This window comes from Polypterus senegalus, chromosome 8 (genome assembly GCF_016835505.1).
Source record: "Polypterus senegalus isolate Bchr_013 chromosome 8, ASM1683550v1, whole genome shotgun sequence".
Taxonomy (NCBI): domain Eukaryota; kingdom Metazoa; phylum Chordata; class Cladistia; order Polypteriformes; family Polypteridae; genus Polypterus; species Polypterus senegalus.
This window is the reverse complement of record NC_053161.1, coordinates 166,323,609-166,336,333: the sequence shown is the minus strand read 5'-3', so window position 1 is coordinate 166,336,333 and position 12,725 is coordinate 166,323,609. Positions and strand designations below refer to the sequence as shown.

At 40.8% G+C, this 12,725-nt stretch overlaps 1 protein-coding gene across 2 annotated transcripts in view; it reads left to right on the top strand.

The window, feature by feature from the left end:
* LOC120534440 (NACHT, LRR and PYD domains-containing protein 3-like) overlaps nt 1-12,725 on the top strand; it is a 53,202-nt gene that overhangs the window by 5,887 nt on the left and 34,590 nt on the right. Inside the window, exon 1 of one of the 2 annotated variants that reach the window (XM_039762011.1) lies at nt 6,131-6,155. The exons of the other annotated variant lie outside the window; for it this stretch is intronic. The gene's annotated coding sequence lies outside the window, so the exon portion shown is untranslated. Of the gene's footprint in view, nt 1-6,130; nt 6,156-12,725 lie in introns of those variants that run through there. 2 annotated transcript variants of the gene reach the window in all.

Here is a 12,725-nt window from a genome sequence, read left to right as displayed (position 1 = left end):
AAGCAGAATGCACTATACGATAGCAAGAGTTAAAATAAGACGCCTCACGCATGGATTCCCGGCTCTTTCAATTAGTATTTACCTTTGCACTGTATCATTATAATCGCTCCTGTTATTAGTATTAGAATTAACCCTCATCTTTTCTTGAGATCACATTTAATAGCCTTAAATGTTTTCCTTGGTTTGACTTAATTAAAATGGAGTAGGCGGAAAATAATGGTTTATCCCTGTACTTTGCCATGATATAGGTAAGCACATTTGAGAAAGAAAAGGTGAAATCCTTAAATCAGTTGTTATTATTCGATCAAGTATTGAAATATTTCATTTATTAGTACTTTACAATATTTTGTGGAGCACGAAAATAACGAATTAGCTACAACGAAATGACGCCGTCAATGGCACAATTAACTAATATGGTTGCTTTTCAAATTCTGAACGTAGTGCTAGCCCGAGTTCGATCCCACTTAAAGACTCATCAAAATTAACAATAATAAAAAAAGGATCAGAATTGAAATCTTTATAACCAATTTGAACTAAATAATTTTGAGAGATACTGTGGAAGGATCGCATAAGAGATCTGTTCGGGAATCACCAAAATCGTCATCAAAATGCGATGTCTAATTGCGGATGGCAGCTCACGTATTTACATTAATCCATTTCTATTCATTGCCATTTGACGTCCATGAACCCCTCCATTGAATAAGGCAATGGTTCTCAACCTGTGGGGCGCGAAGTAACAAAAAGGGGGGCGCGAAGATGTGAAAAAAAGAAAACATCTGTTGGAACCAAAACAAATTAACTTAAACTACATTCTGATAATAGAACAATAAATACTGTATAGAGTTAGATAAATGTCGATAAAAGTTAAGTAGGTATAATCAAATATGCATCTACATTTCAAAAAAATGTTGGGGGGCGCGATTAAAACTGTTATGAAAACTCTGGTCGCAAATACTTAAAGGTTGAGAAACGCTGGAATAAGGTGATAACAAAGCCACTGTGGTAGATCAGGTTGAATTTGCTCTGCTGCACCAAACATTCAAAGGTGTCAATCCAGAGCACATCAGAGAGGCTGAGAGACACGGCGCAGATCAGTCACCGGCACACAGACACACACGGACACTCCAATGTGAGCAGTGCACATATCAAGGTCGGCATTAAAGATTGAGTGCTGAGGCAACAAAAGCAGCGGATAAACACATCTGGACCTTCTGTTGAAAAAACATTTGCTTTTAACAACAGCATCCCTCCCTCGTGAACACATCTTCAAGGTCCGGACAGGTGATCAGTAAAAAGTTTTTTAGTCACAGCACAGTGCAATAATAAAACATTTCCTAAAACACATAGTTGTCCAGTCTGTATCATTCCTAAGCAATCTTCCAGTAATAGAGGCGCAATCCCAGTTACTAACACATTAACACTCAAAGCAAGAACACATTCCACCTTATCAATTTAATATTTAAAAATTTAAACCGCTAAACCCGCCATCAACAACTACAAAACAGTTGAAATCGTTACTCAAATATTTTTTTGTTATAGACATAAAACAAGATGCACGTTTCCATTTGATATATCTTACTAGTGTTCTCGCCTTGCTCGCTTCCGGTCCACGCTGGAATTTGCTGTTTAATAAAAAAAAAAAAAAAGAAAATCAGACTCTTTTGGGTCATAATTTACAGAGGGTGGACGTGGGACCCGAACCCACGTATGCTTTAGTATGAAGCGGTAACGCTACCGCTGCACCACTACTATTTTCAGGAGGATGGTATATAATGTATGTTTTTTAATGTATACATGTATGTATGTAGTGAAGACGAAAACAATTATATTTAGATGTATACTATATGACATACCTTCAGTGTTGCATGAAAACGTTGCATGAGGCGAAGAATGGATATTTAGGAGAGTATTATAGTGAGAGATGTGTCGTCACCCGTATTGCTAAAGCTCTTCTTTGCAGCATTATGCATTCAACAAGTCGGCGTTTGTATGATGTATAATTTATAATTTTATTTTTTGCCACAACGTATTATCGGGCACGATCATTTAACATGTATTGATCATCTACAAACTTTCATTTCAATGGGAATTCTGTTGAGTTTTTTAACTCTGTTGATGCCATATGTAGCCTACTTCAAACGGTAGCTCGTTGAACAAATAATGAGTGGAAGCTTTGCAGAGTACTGAGATTGCGTCATGACGGGCTTTGAACGGGTCTCGAAGCCTCAGACATGCGTACTAGTGAGATGATGACGGAGCTACGAAGCCTCAGACATGCGTACTACTGAGATGATGACGAGGCAACTGAAGCCTCAGACATGCATACAAATGAGATTGCGTCATGACAGGCTTTGAACGGGGCACCGAAGCCTCAGACATGCGTACTACTGAGATGATGACGCGGCTACTGAAGCCTCAGACATGCGTACAAATGAGATTGCGTCATGACAGGCTTTGAAGGGCACGAAGCCTCAGACATGCGTACTACTGAGATGATGACGGCTGCTGAAGCCTCAGACATGCGTAGTACCGAGATTGGATCATGATAGGGCTTCGAGCAGACATGGTCACTGGTTACTGAATCTTTGTAAAGCCTCAGCACACTGAAAGGCATTGACCTCTTAATTTTGAGAGTCTATCTGACACTTAACTCTCTAGTTATATTTTGTAATTCGTATTGACATTACACATTTCAGTTGATATGGTTAAGCTACAATTCAGGTAGTTGCTGAGAATTAATTATTGTTCTTGTGGATTGCTGTGATTTCCTTTGTCTGATACATAGTGTCAAAGATATATTGTCATATATTAACTTTATATATATATGAAAAGATTAGGTAAATCGTTCAACCTTTTATGGAACACTTAATTTTGTTCAAAACCGTACGTCATATAGTATACATCTATACATATAATTTTTCGGCTTCATTAGGAGAATACAACAATGATACTCTCGTATCAATTAAACCATTTTAACGTGCATATGTCAAACAACATATTTCATCCGCCGCAGTAAGAACAGTAGTAGTAGTTCAGTTGTGCAGAGCTCGTTAATTATCCGGATTAGGTGGCTCAGTGGTGTTGTCGCTCAGGTTCGCGTCGCTGATCCTCCTCTTGTGAAAGTTTTTTTTCTATTCCTCCATTTAACAAGCTTGGACGGATAGTGAGCGAATCGAGCTATCGAGGGAAGGTTGGGCCACCGTAGTCGGGCAGGTGGCACACGCCCCTAATTATATTGTGTATGTAAAGAGTTTCACTGTAAAATGTAATAAGCTTCATATTTGTGTGTTTGGAGACCCAGGTGTCGTACTGAATTTGTATTGTAGAAAAATAAACTACTGTCCATTATGCCTAAATGTGTCTTTTCGTGTCTGATCGCTATATGGCACTTCCAACTTGGGACAATTCGCTATAAACAGTTTCAGCCAACCAGCGCCTTCTAAACATGCAGACGACAGTGTGAACCTTATTAATACGGCGCAGCATCTTCGTTTCAGTCAGTCATTGTCCTGTTAGACTATTTACTGTTAAGTGCTGCTTGAGCTACCGTTTATAGTACAACAGGTGGCCTACGTAGTTCTTAAATCGATATTGAAATGCACACACAAGTCTCCTAAATTATTTATTGAAATGCCTACATTTACAGTGTCCGTTTTAGGAAGTCGTAGTTTTACTTGTTCCCGTTATTAGGAATTATAATTTCTCAGTGTCACATATTATTCGTTACTACTCGCGAGTCCCGTATCATTGAGATTCTGTTTTATATTCTGTATAAGGAAACTTTTAAAAAGTAGCGTTGATTAAACTGACTATAGCAGACTTGTCATCTTCTTAAAATGATTTTATCGATTTGATATTGACAATTAATCATTAGGTCAAACATCAAGGAGGATTTGAGTTAGCATGGACTGCGCTGTTTCTTTTTTTTCGTGACATCGCGTCAGTAGAGAGTGCGTCACGTTAACAATGCATTCTGTCCTAAGTGACAGCGCACACGCTTTTTTATATTTCCTAAAGGCCAATGTGTCTCAATTTTCTCATTAATATATTTTGACAGTGTCTTTTAGTGAGAATGATTATAAACATATTACCTGTGTTCATTTCCCATGTAGATCTGTAACGTTTGGTGAGTATAAATAAAAAGTAACAACACATATAATAGTTATGTTGCATTGTTTATGATTAACAAAATTCATCGTTTATCTGAAATGTTCTACGTATACAGTCGATTTATTCCACTTCTGAAGGTGTACATTGTCGGTATTACTTTATTACATGTTATTACTTTAACATGGCCTTTTTATAACTTCACTTTAACTTAATCCTGATACTCTGTATGTTCAATTCTTCATAATAACTATTCACAGTGGCTCCAAAATCCATACTGACCCCTACTCTCTCTTCTGTTTCTTTTTCCGGTGGCCTGCGCCACCACCACCTACTCAAAGCATCATGATGCACCAACATTGATGGACTGAAAGCCAGAAGTCTACGTGACCATCATCATCAGGTCCTTCCATGAAAACCCTAAATACAAAGAGGACTGTTTGACTTATGTTAGGTAGATTGCCCAGAGGGGACTGGGCGGTCTCTGGTCTGGAACCCCTACAGATTTTATTTTTTCTCCAGCCTTTGGAGTTTTTTTTTTTTCTGTCCACCTGGCCATCGGACCTTACTTATTCTATGTTAATTAATGTTGACTTATGTTTATTTTTATTGTGTCTTCTATTTTTCTATTCATTTTGTAAAGCACTTTGAGCTACATTTTTGTATGAATATGTGCTATATAAATAAATGTTGATTGATTGATTGATATTCTCCATTGCATTTGCTCCAGAGTGTAACGTGTGCCAGTGTAACCGAGGGATGGCAGACGAGCTCACGTAATGGGTGAGCCTGATGTCCAGGCTCTTGTCATAAATATTCCCATCTTGTGCTTTTCTCGTTCCTGCAAGTTTACTATTATTATTGGACATGTAGAGGAAATGTGTTTTATTTTATGTCTATGAAAGGAAGGACGGTAAAGCCTTGAATGAAACTGAGTGTTGATGCTTTGGGTAACAAGACAGGTTAAGGAGCAGAGAACATTGAATGTGACATTGACTGCGGGGGATTGTGTAACTGGAAGATGGTTTAAGAATACAGAAACGGCAAAAACTTAGTCTTTCAGTAATTCTATTTACATCAATTATTTACTCTGTTGTGCTGCACTTCGGAAGATTACTTATTTACCCCCCCAGCGCAGCCTTTGATAAGATGAATTCACAACTAAAGGAATGTTCATGACAAAGTCAGGTGCTTTTTTGAAAGTTTGGCTCCAGATGTGCTTATCCAGCTGCTCCTTCTTCTCAGTACTTGAGTGATCTTTACGTTCACCTTTGGATGAATTTGCAAAGTTTCTTTACAACTTTTTTGTCTCATTAACGCAGAAATCCCGAGGCTTTCCTAAAATTGCAGAAGACACTGTTGATGGCGCTGATTCTGTTTTAAAGACAGTTGTGATTAGTTATGCAGAACACGCTTTTACTCACATTGCTTTTTGGAAATCAATAATACAAATCAGCAACAGATCTGGGAATCACTGAATAGTAAAAACGTTTAATGAGGAATGTCTTGCGCATATACTGGTGTAATGACCACGTCGGCTTTAGTGAAGCATTTCTTAGCCTCTGTGATATGATCGACATGGGGTAGAATAGATTCTGGATTGTTACAATACGTGCTACCTTACGCAAAATATGCTCATCGATTTGTTACAGATTCTTGGTGGACACAATTCCACACCGAGGAAAAAGGTGCCCCATGTAAATCGTTCATAATGTCTCCAAAATATATTTGTTAACTTTCAAACAAGTACTACTTAACTGTTTTATACAAAATCCTCATTTCAACATATGCGAGCCCCAACTAGGATTTGAACTCGGGTTAGCGTATTTTATCAATATAGCACAGACAACCGCTTTTACGCTTTCAGCCAAAGCACTTCAGCAGACTAGTTACTGACCAAATCGACTGCTGACTGCGCGGATATCAATGACGTCATTACGCTAGCGTGCTCAAAATCACGTGACGGGCGCATTTGAAGCAAGCCTCGAAGCGGTGCTTCGATAGCTCGACACAGTGTCGAAACCTGAGTATCGAGCGGCCCATCACTAGTAAGTTGTCCGCGTTCGGCCCCGGCACTTTACGGAAGTGGGAGATATTTTTCATTTGTTTAAATTTGTGCTGTTCGAAATCTGTCACGGGCGAGCGATGCGTTTCAAGCCAGGTGTGCCTGAATTTCTTTTGGTGGGTTGTGCGTGTCTTCCCAGTCCTAGTTCTCCGTGTACGACTCGCTGTATTTCTTGTTTCGATTCACATTTATGCTTCAAAACGGACCGACAAGCCGCCAATGATTAAAGCTCATTCAGGATCGGTTGGTTAATCTCGGCTCCGGACCAAAATACTAAAGAGGGACATACACTTGGAACTCGAGAAGTAAGGCAGCGACTTCATAGATAGAAATCAGCATCGTGCGTGCGTGCCAGCCAGCCAGCCACACCCATTTCACTTGAACTGCAGGCGCTGTGTTAATTAAAACGATGTGTATCCATCACACGAAAGAAAACCACTCGTCGGAGAGACTTTTGTTTTCGATTTATGGCTTACACTTACTTTTTCCAACTGAATTCTTTAGACCTCTTCTTTGATTCCTCTCAAAATTATTATTATTATTATTATTATTAAATGCTTTTCAGGTTACAAGAGCAAAGCTGTTACAGTTTGTATACAAATTATTAAAAAAAAAATGGAATGCTGATATTTTTTAAATTAATTGAATTAACTGAGGTTGTCCAGTCAAGGTTATTGCTTCACAATTACGAAGTTATTTACAAGTTATTTATTTATTTGAAGAGCTTCTGCAAAAAAAAATCTAATTTCCTTATGGACTCTGTCTGTCTGTCTTGTAGTGCTCTTCCGTTCTATCTATCTGTCTGTCTGTCTAATTTGCCACATGAAATTGTATTCTGAAGTTATTTATTTTTTAAAGTCTGCTGTTGTGCCTTATGACGGTGATTAAGGACTCTGGGGTCTCAACAAGAAAATAGAAAATGTGGAAAAATGTGCCTTTTTGAAGCATGTTTGTGACAACAAAAGTTAACTGAGAATAATAAATTGTAGAACAGATTCTTAGTGCTATTTTTTTCTTTTCTCTTTGAAGTAGTAATGCATTTCTTGCTTTCTAGTCTTACTGTAGTGGGTGTTGTGTCTGGAGTTTTTTCCCCATCCCTGAGATGGTTCGTAATAAAAGACTGATGAACACTCCCATTGCAAGATTACTGTTCTTAAACTGCTTCTGGGCCCCAACACCTACTGTGTTCGTATTTTATTTTATTTGACCGTGTCAAAGGTGAGAGGCCCTCTAAATGGCAGCATGGTGGTGAAGAGTGCACTTTACAGTTTCATTGTACTCCGCCTCCTGCGTTGGGATTTTATCCTGTTTTTATTTTATTTGACGGTTTCATTGTACCCAGTACCTTGCATTGGTATTTTATCCTGTTTTTATTTTATTTGACCATTTCGTTTTACCCAGCACCCTGTGTTGGTATTTTGTTTTTATCTGGCCATGTCAAAGGTGAGAGTCGTGCTGAGTGTCAGTGTCGTGGTGAATGGTGCACATTACAGTTTTATTGTACTCATCCCCAGCTCCAGGCCAATATGGTAAGAGCAGAGTCTGAAATACTAGCTGGGGCCTGGTGTGATAATGTCCCAAATGACCAAAAAATAAAATCATACCTGACAGTGTTGGAGGGTTGACATGATATTTGGGGGGTTAAATGACCTCCTGGAGCAGGGCCTGCATAACCATAAATCTGCACCGATCTCATTAGACTGCTTTGTATATGTTTTTTTTTTTTTTATATATATATAAAAGCTGTAGATTTTTGAAAGAGCCAAGACATGTGCACGTCAGTATGAAGTTCACAAGGCCTATTAACTTTACGCTACCCTTGCAATGCCAAGTACCCCTGCTAGTCCAGATAAATAAAATTGTAATACACTGTTGTCTGTCATTTTGAATTTTTCAGCTTTGGTTGATGTTGGCTTTTCTATTCTGCACACTGAGGACCTCATCCCAAACTTTAAATCGCATGCTGTCCATCTTTTTGGTTGCCAATCACACAAAAATGGCTGAACCAGTTTTTCAGAAAATTGTGTATGTGGGTTGCCGTTGCTTCAACTGAGTATATTGACTAGAATGGTGTTTAAAAAGCATCACTCCAAAATGGCCGAGGTTAAAAGTTCACAAAATGTTACAGGCATATTATGGGTGTCACAACCTCAAATCCAGACTTTAGGGCTTTTCCCATCGAGAAATGAGGTTGTAAAGGTTCGAGGCGCTGTCACATTATCACGGCATAGCAGTTTAGCCGATGGTGATGAATTTGACCCGTTCTTTCATTTTGACTCTTCTTACAGTGGAGTCTTCATTCCAAGTGGGTGACTCATAAGAAACAACAACAAAGGAGCTCCGTTTGTGCTGTGATGGAGGGACCAACACAAAAATCTCACGCTCAAAACGGCTGTGTCAACTTTCACGACATTTTGTATTTACATTCTAGTTCGTACAATTTAAAATGAAGTCTTTGTGAAGTTTTATGAATTTAACCGGGAACACCCGGAAGTGCAGCTGGAAGCAGCTCGAGAAACATCTGGAGCACTTCTGGTGTGCTATCAAAGGAGCCACCAATCAGGGGGCCAGTGTCGGGTGGTTGGAGGACAAAGCTTGTGAGGAGGAGTGGAGGCAAGAGAGAGAGGAAGAAGAGGAACAGATTGTATTTATTTATTCATTTATATATTGGCACTTTATACTGTGCAGTGTAGTGGGGAAGTGAAGGAAAAATGCTTCCCCACTGAAGAATAAATGTCTGTGCTTTGTTGAACTTGTGTCTTAGCCTGTCTGTGTTGGGGATGGGGGAGTGGTACACCCCCTGCTGGAACACACTGCATATTTTGTATCTACATTATAGTTTGTACAATTTAAAATTAAATCTTCGTGAAGTTTTAAGAATTTGACTGGGAATACCCGGAAGTGCAGCTGGAAGAAGGTCGAGAAACACCTGGATAAAAGGAGCTTTCTCGCCACCAATCGGGGAGTCGGAGTCGGGTGGTGGAGGACAAAGCTTGTGAGGAGGAGTGGAGGCGAGAGAGAGAAACAGGAAGAAGAAGTAGTAAGGGCTGTATTTATTTATACTACGGGGGCTCCGCACCTTGCTCACTTCATTCACCAACCCCGGGGTTTGGTTTACCGGAATATACAATTTAAATAGATTATTTTTATTTCATTCATTTTTTATTTCTTGATATTTGCCAGTAATAAAGCTGTAGTGGACGAGTTATTTCCCCCTCCTAAACCGCGTCTCTGCCTCTCGCATTGTGAAGGGGGGAGATGAATGCACGCTAAAGAGATGTGGTCGTTCCTTTGAGACCCCCTCTTAAATGGTGATACAATGGGATACAAATACTATTTTTTTTTTTTAAAACCTCCTCAATGCTCGATCAGCTGACTTGCTGCTGCTGCTCGCTCCGTGTTCTGCATGTCGCGTTGCACGTCGATCATTTAAAAGCTTGTACAGCAGCTGTCCTGTTGTCTTGTGGGACGTTAAAGTGTCTACGCTCCAGCCACACTGCCGCTTGCAATGTGAAGGGGTTTGAACGCATGCTAAGGAGATGCGGACGGATCAGCTGCTGGCTTTCTGCTGCTGCCGAGCTGCGTGTTCTGCATGTCGTGCTGCGCGTCGATCATTTAAAAGCCTGTACAGCAGCTGTCCTTTTGTCTCACTGCCTTCTCTCGCGGGACGTCGGTGTCTTTCAAGAAGATCACGTATTGACCCAATATTTTTTTGATTACAATAGAGAGATATTGGTGCTTTATACTGTGCTGTGTAGTGGGGACCGGAGGAAAAACGCTCCCCACTGAAGAATAAATGTCTGTGCTTTGTTGAGCTTGTGTCTTAGCCTGTCTGTGTCGGGGTGGAGGGAGTGGTACGCCCCCTAGTGGAACACATTGTATATTATCAGCAAAGCACTGATATGAGAACCCATGGGAATTGGATGATGGGTCCTCTACTTCTGTCTCTGTACACCACCTTGCTGGGCTCCAACACCAATCTTTGGGGCACCCCTGTGTATGTCTGGTGCGCCTTTTGAACACTCCCCTCACCAGGATACAGTGTAGAATTTACCTGAGATGTAGGACTCAAACCATCTTGGAGCATTTCAGTTGATGTCCATGTCAATAAGGGTGGCAAGAAGGATGTTGTGGTTGACTGTGTCAAAGGCAGAAGAGCAATCTAGCAAGATCAGGACTGATGACCTGTTGGTAGCTCTAGTAAGTCATAGCTGGCTGACTCCAGTCAGTAGAGTCGTCTCAGTCGAGTGGTTGGTATCAAGCAATTTATTCTGTACAAGGAAGAAAAAGATCTGGTTAGAAACATCACATGCGTGTGTTTTGGAAAGAAGGGACAGGAGAGAAACCGGCCTGTAGTTGTTAACTTGGGATGGATCGAGTGTTGGTTTTTTGAGAAGTGGGGTTATCAGAGCGTGTTTCAAGATGTTAGGAACTGTGCTCTGGGCTGAGTGAGGTGTTAATGATGTGTGTAAGTACAGGAATGAGTGAGGGGGAAGATGATCCTATTCTCTCACATTGCCTCCAGGCCAAGTGGACAGGTAGTGTAGAGTGATTGGAGAGGAGGTGGAAAACATCAGTGGGGAGAATGTTGGGTGTTGCTTGGAAGGAGATATAATGGGTCTCCGCGAGGGTCAGAACTGACAGCTGAAACCGGCCATTCTATGCTGAAAAAGTTGGGGAAAGTCATCATCAGGTGGGGTGGTTTGTGATTTGGTTAAGGAGGGTTAATAAGAGAAGTGAAAGCAGAGAACAGAGAGTGTCTGTCAGTGGTGCTGTTAATTGTAGTCTGATAGAACTTCACCTTATCTTTGATGGTGGCAGAGGAAAAGGATGCAAGAAGAGATGGGAACTTAGCCAGGTCTGCCTGAGCCTTTCAGCTGTCCTGAGGTCGGTCCATTAATTGCGGAGTGGTCTGGAAAGCCAGGGACAGGAGGATGTTTTGCATGCAAGCCTAGAAAAGTGAGGACAAGCATTGTCAAGACAGGAAAACGGAGTCAAACATAGGGTGTCCGTGGCAGTGTTGGTGTCAAGAGAAGAGAAGTGTTTGGGAAGAGGGAAAGCAGAGAAGACCATGGATGAGAAATGTGTGGGAGAGAGGCAGTGGAGGTGTTGGTGGAAGGATACATTGGGGGGGAGGAGAAGAGAGAAGCAGCAGATGGAACTGAATGGAAAAGTGGTCAGACGTATGTAGAGGAGTCACAGTTATAGTTGTGTGACAGAACACGGTCAAGCAAATTGCCAGCCTTGTGAGTGGATGGGGTGTGGAGCTGTGTGATGTTGAGAGAGGAAGTCGGTAGTAGGAGGGCTGTCCAGGTGGATGTTCAGGTCCCCAAGAATTAAAAGTGGGCTGCCTTCATTTGGGTGGGAAGAGATCACTCCATCCAGGTCATGAAGGAAGATCCCGAACAAACCTGGAGAGTGATAAACAACAGCAGTGGTCATGTTAATGGGGAGGGAGACAGAAATAGCATATAATTCAAAGGTAGTGAAATTGCGTAAATTACCCAGAGGGGTGAATTTTCAGTGCTTTAATGTAAGAATTGTGGCACTGCCACATAAATGCCATTTGATTTGCTTTTGTGTCTTAGCCATCCTTATTGTCAACCCTGTAGCTGCCTCTGTACCTTTTTAATATGGTGGTTGGGGTAAAAGAGGAAAACAAAAAAAAATGGGCACATTTGGCAGACAGTTGTAAAGAAGATCTTGGGAAGGTGTGGTCTGTTGCTGTGGTTTCCATGAATTGTCATGGAGAAAGGACACCAGGATACAGTTTTAAAAAAAAAAAAAAAAAGGCCTCAAAAGGCAAGAAGGGGAGGAAAAAAATGGAAAGAGAAAAGATTTCAACACAAATGTTGACTATCCACGGTCAGAGGAAGGATTGCCTCGCCTGCTCATGGAGGTGGCCATCTTGAAGACTTTGCCAGCCAACTCAATCTAAAGTATAAACGGATAGGACAGTCCGGAGAAATTAAAGTGGGTGAGATAAGGGCGATCCTTGCTAATCTGGGGTAGCACATTTGGAGACTGGGGAGGATAGGAGAGAGAACAAGGAAAATAGACTAATATTAGTCTAAGTGTCTGGACATTGCCTGGATTCTGGGGTTTGTCTGTGTTATTTATATACTGTATTTGTGGGGATGTGGGGCACAGAATTTGGCTGCTGCCATTTATGTTTGTATAGGTTTTTTTATTTTATTTTTTATTTTTTTAATGAGATTAATCTAATAGTTATTTTTCACCTTGTCTGTTTCACACAATTATTGTGCTGAGATTGTGTAATTTTGTATTAGTTATCATATCGGTATCGCAGGAGGGGTTGGAGGGCGTTTTAATGTTGACCTGCTATCCAACTCGCATACACAACCTGAGGTGGTGACGTATAGCGATATCGGCCAGGAAAAGTTGAACCGTTATAGTTCCCACTCCCCCCAGATTTTCATTCTGTATGTTTGTGTCTATTAATGTGATTCAGTTCCTCATAATATGTTGTTAGAACCCCCAGAAGGCAGGGACACTCTGATGTCACTGTTGCTGGTTCCTCCCAATGTCTTCA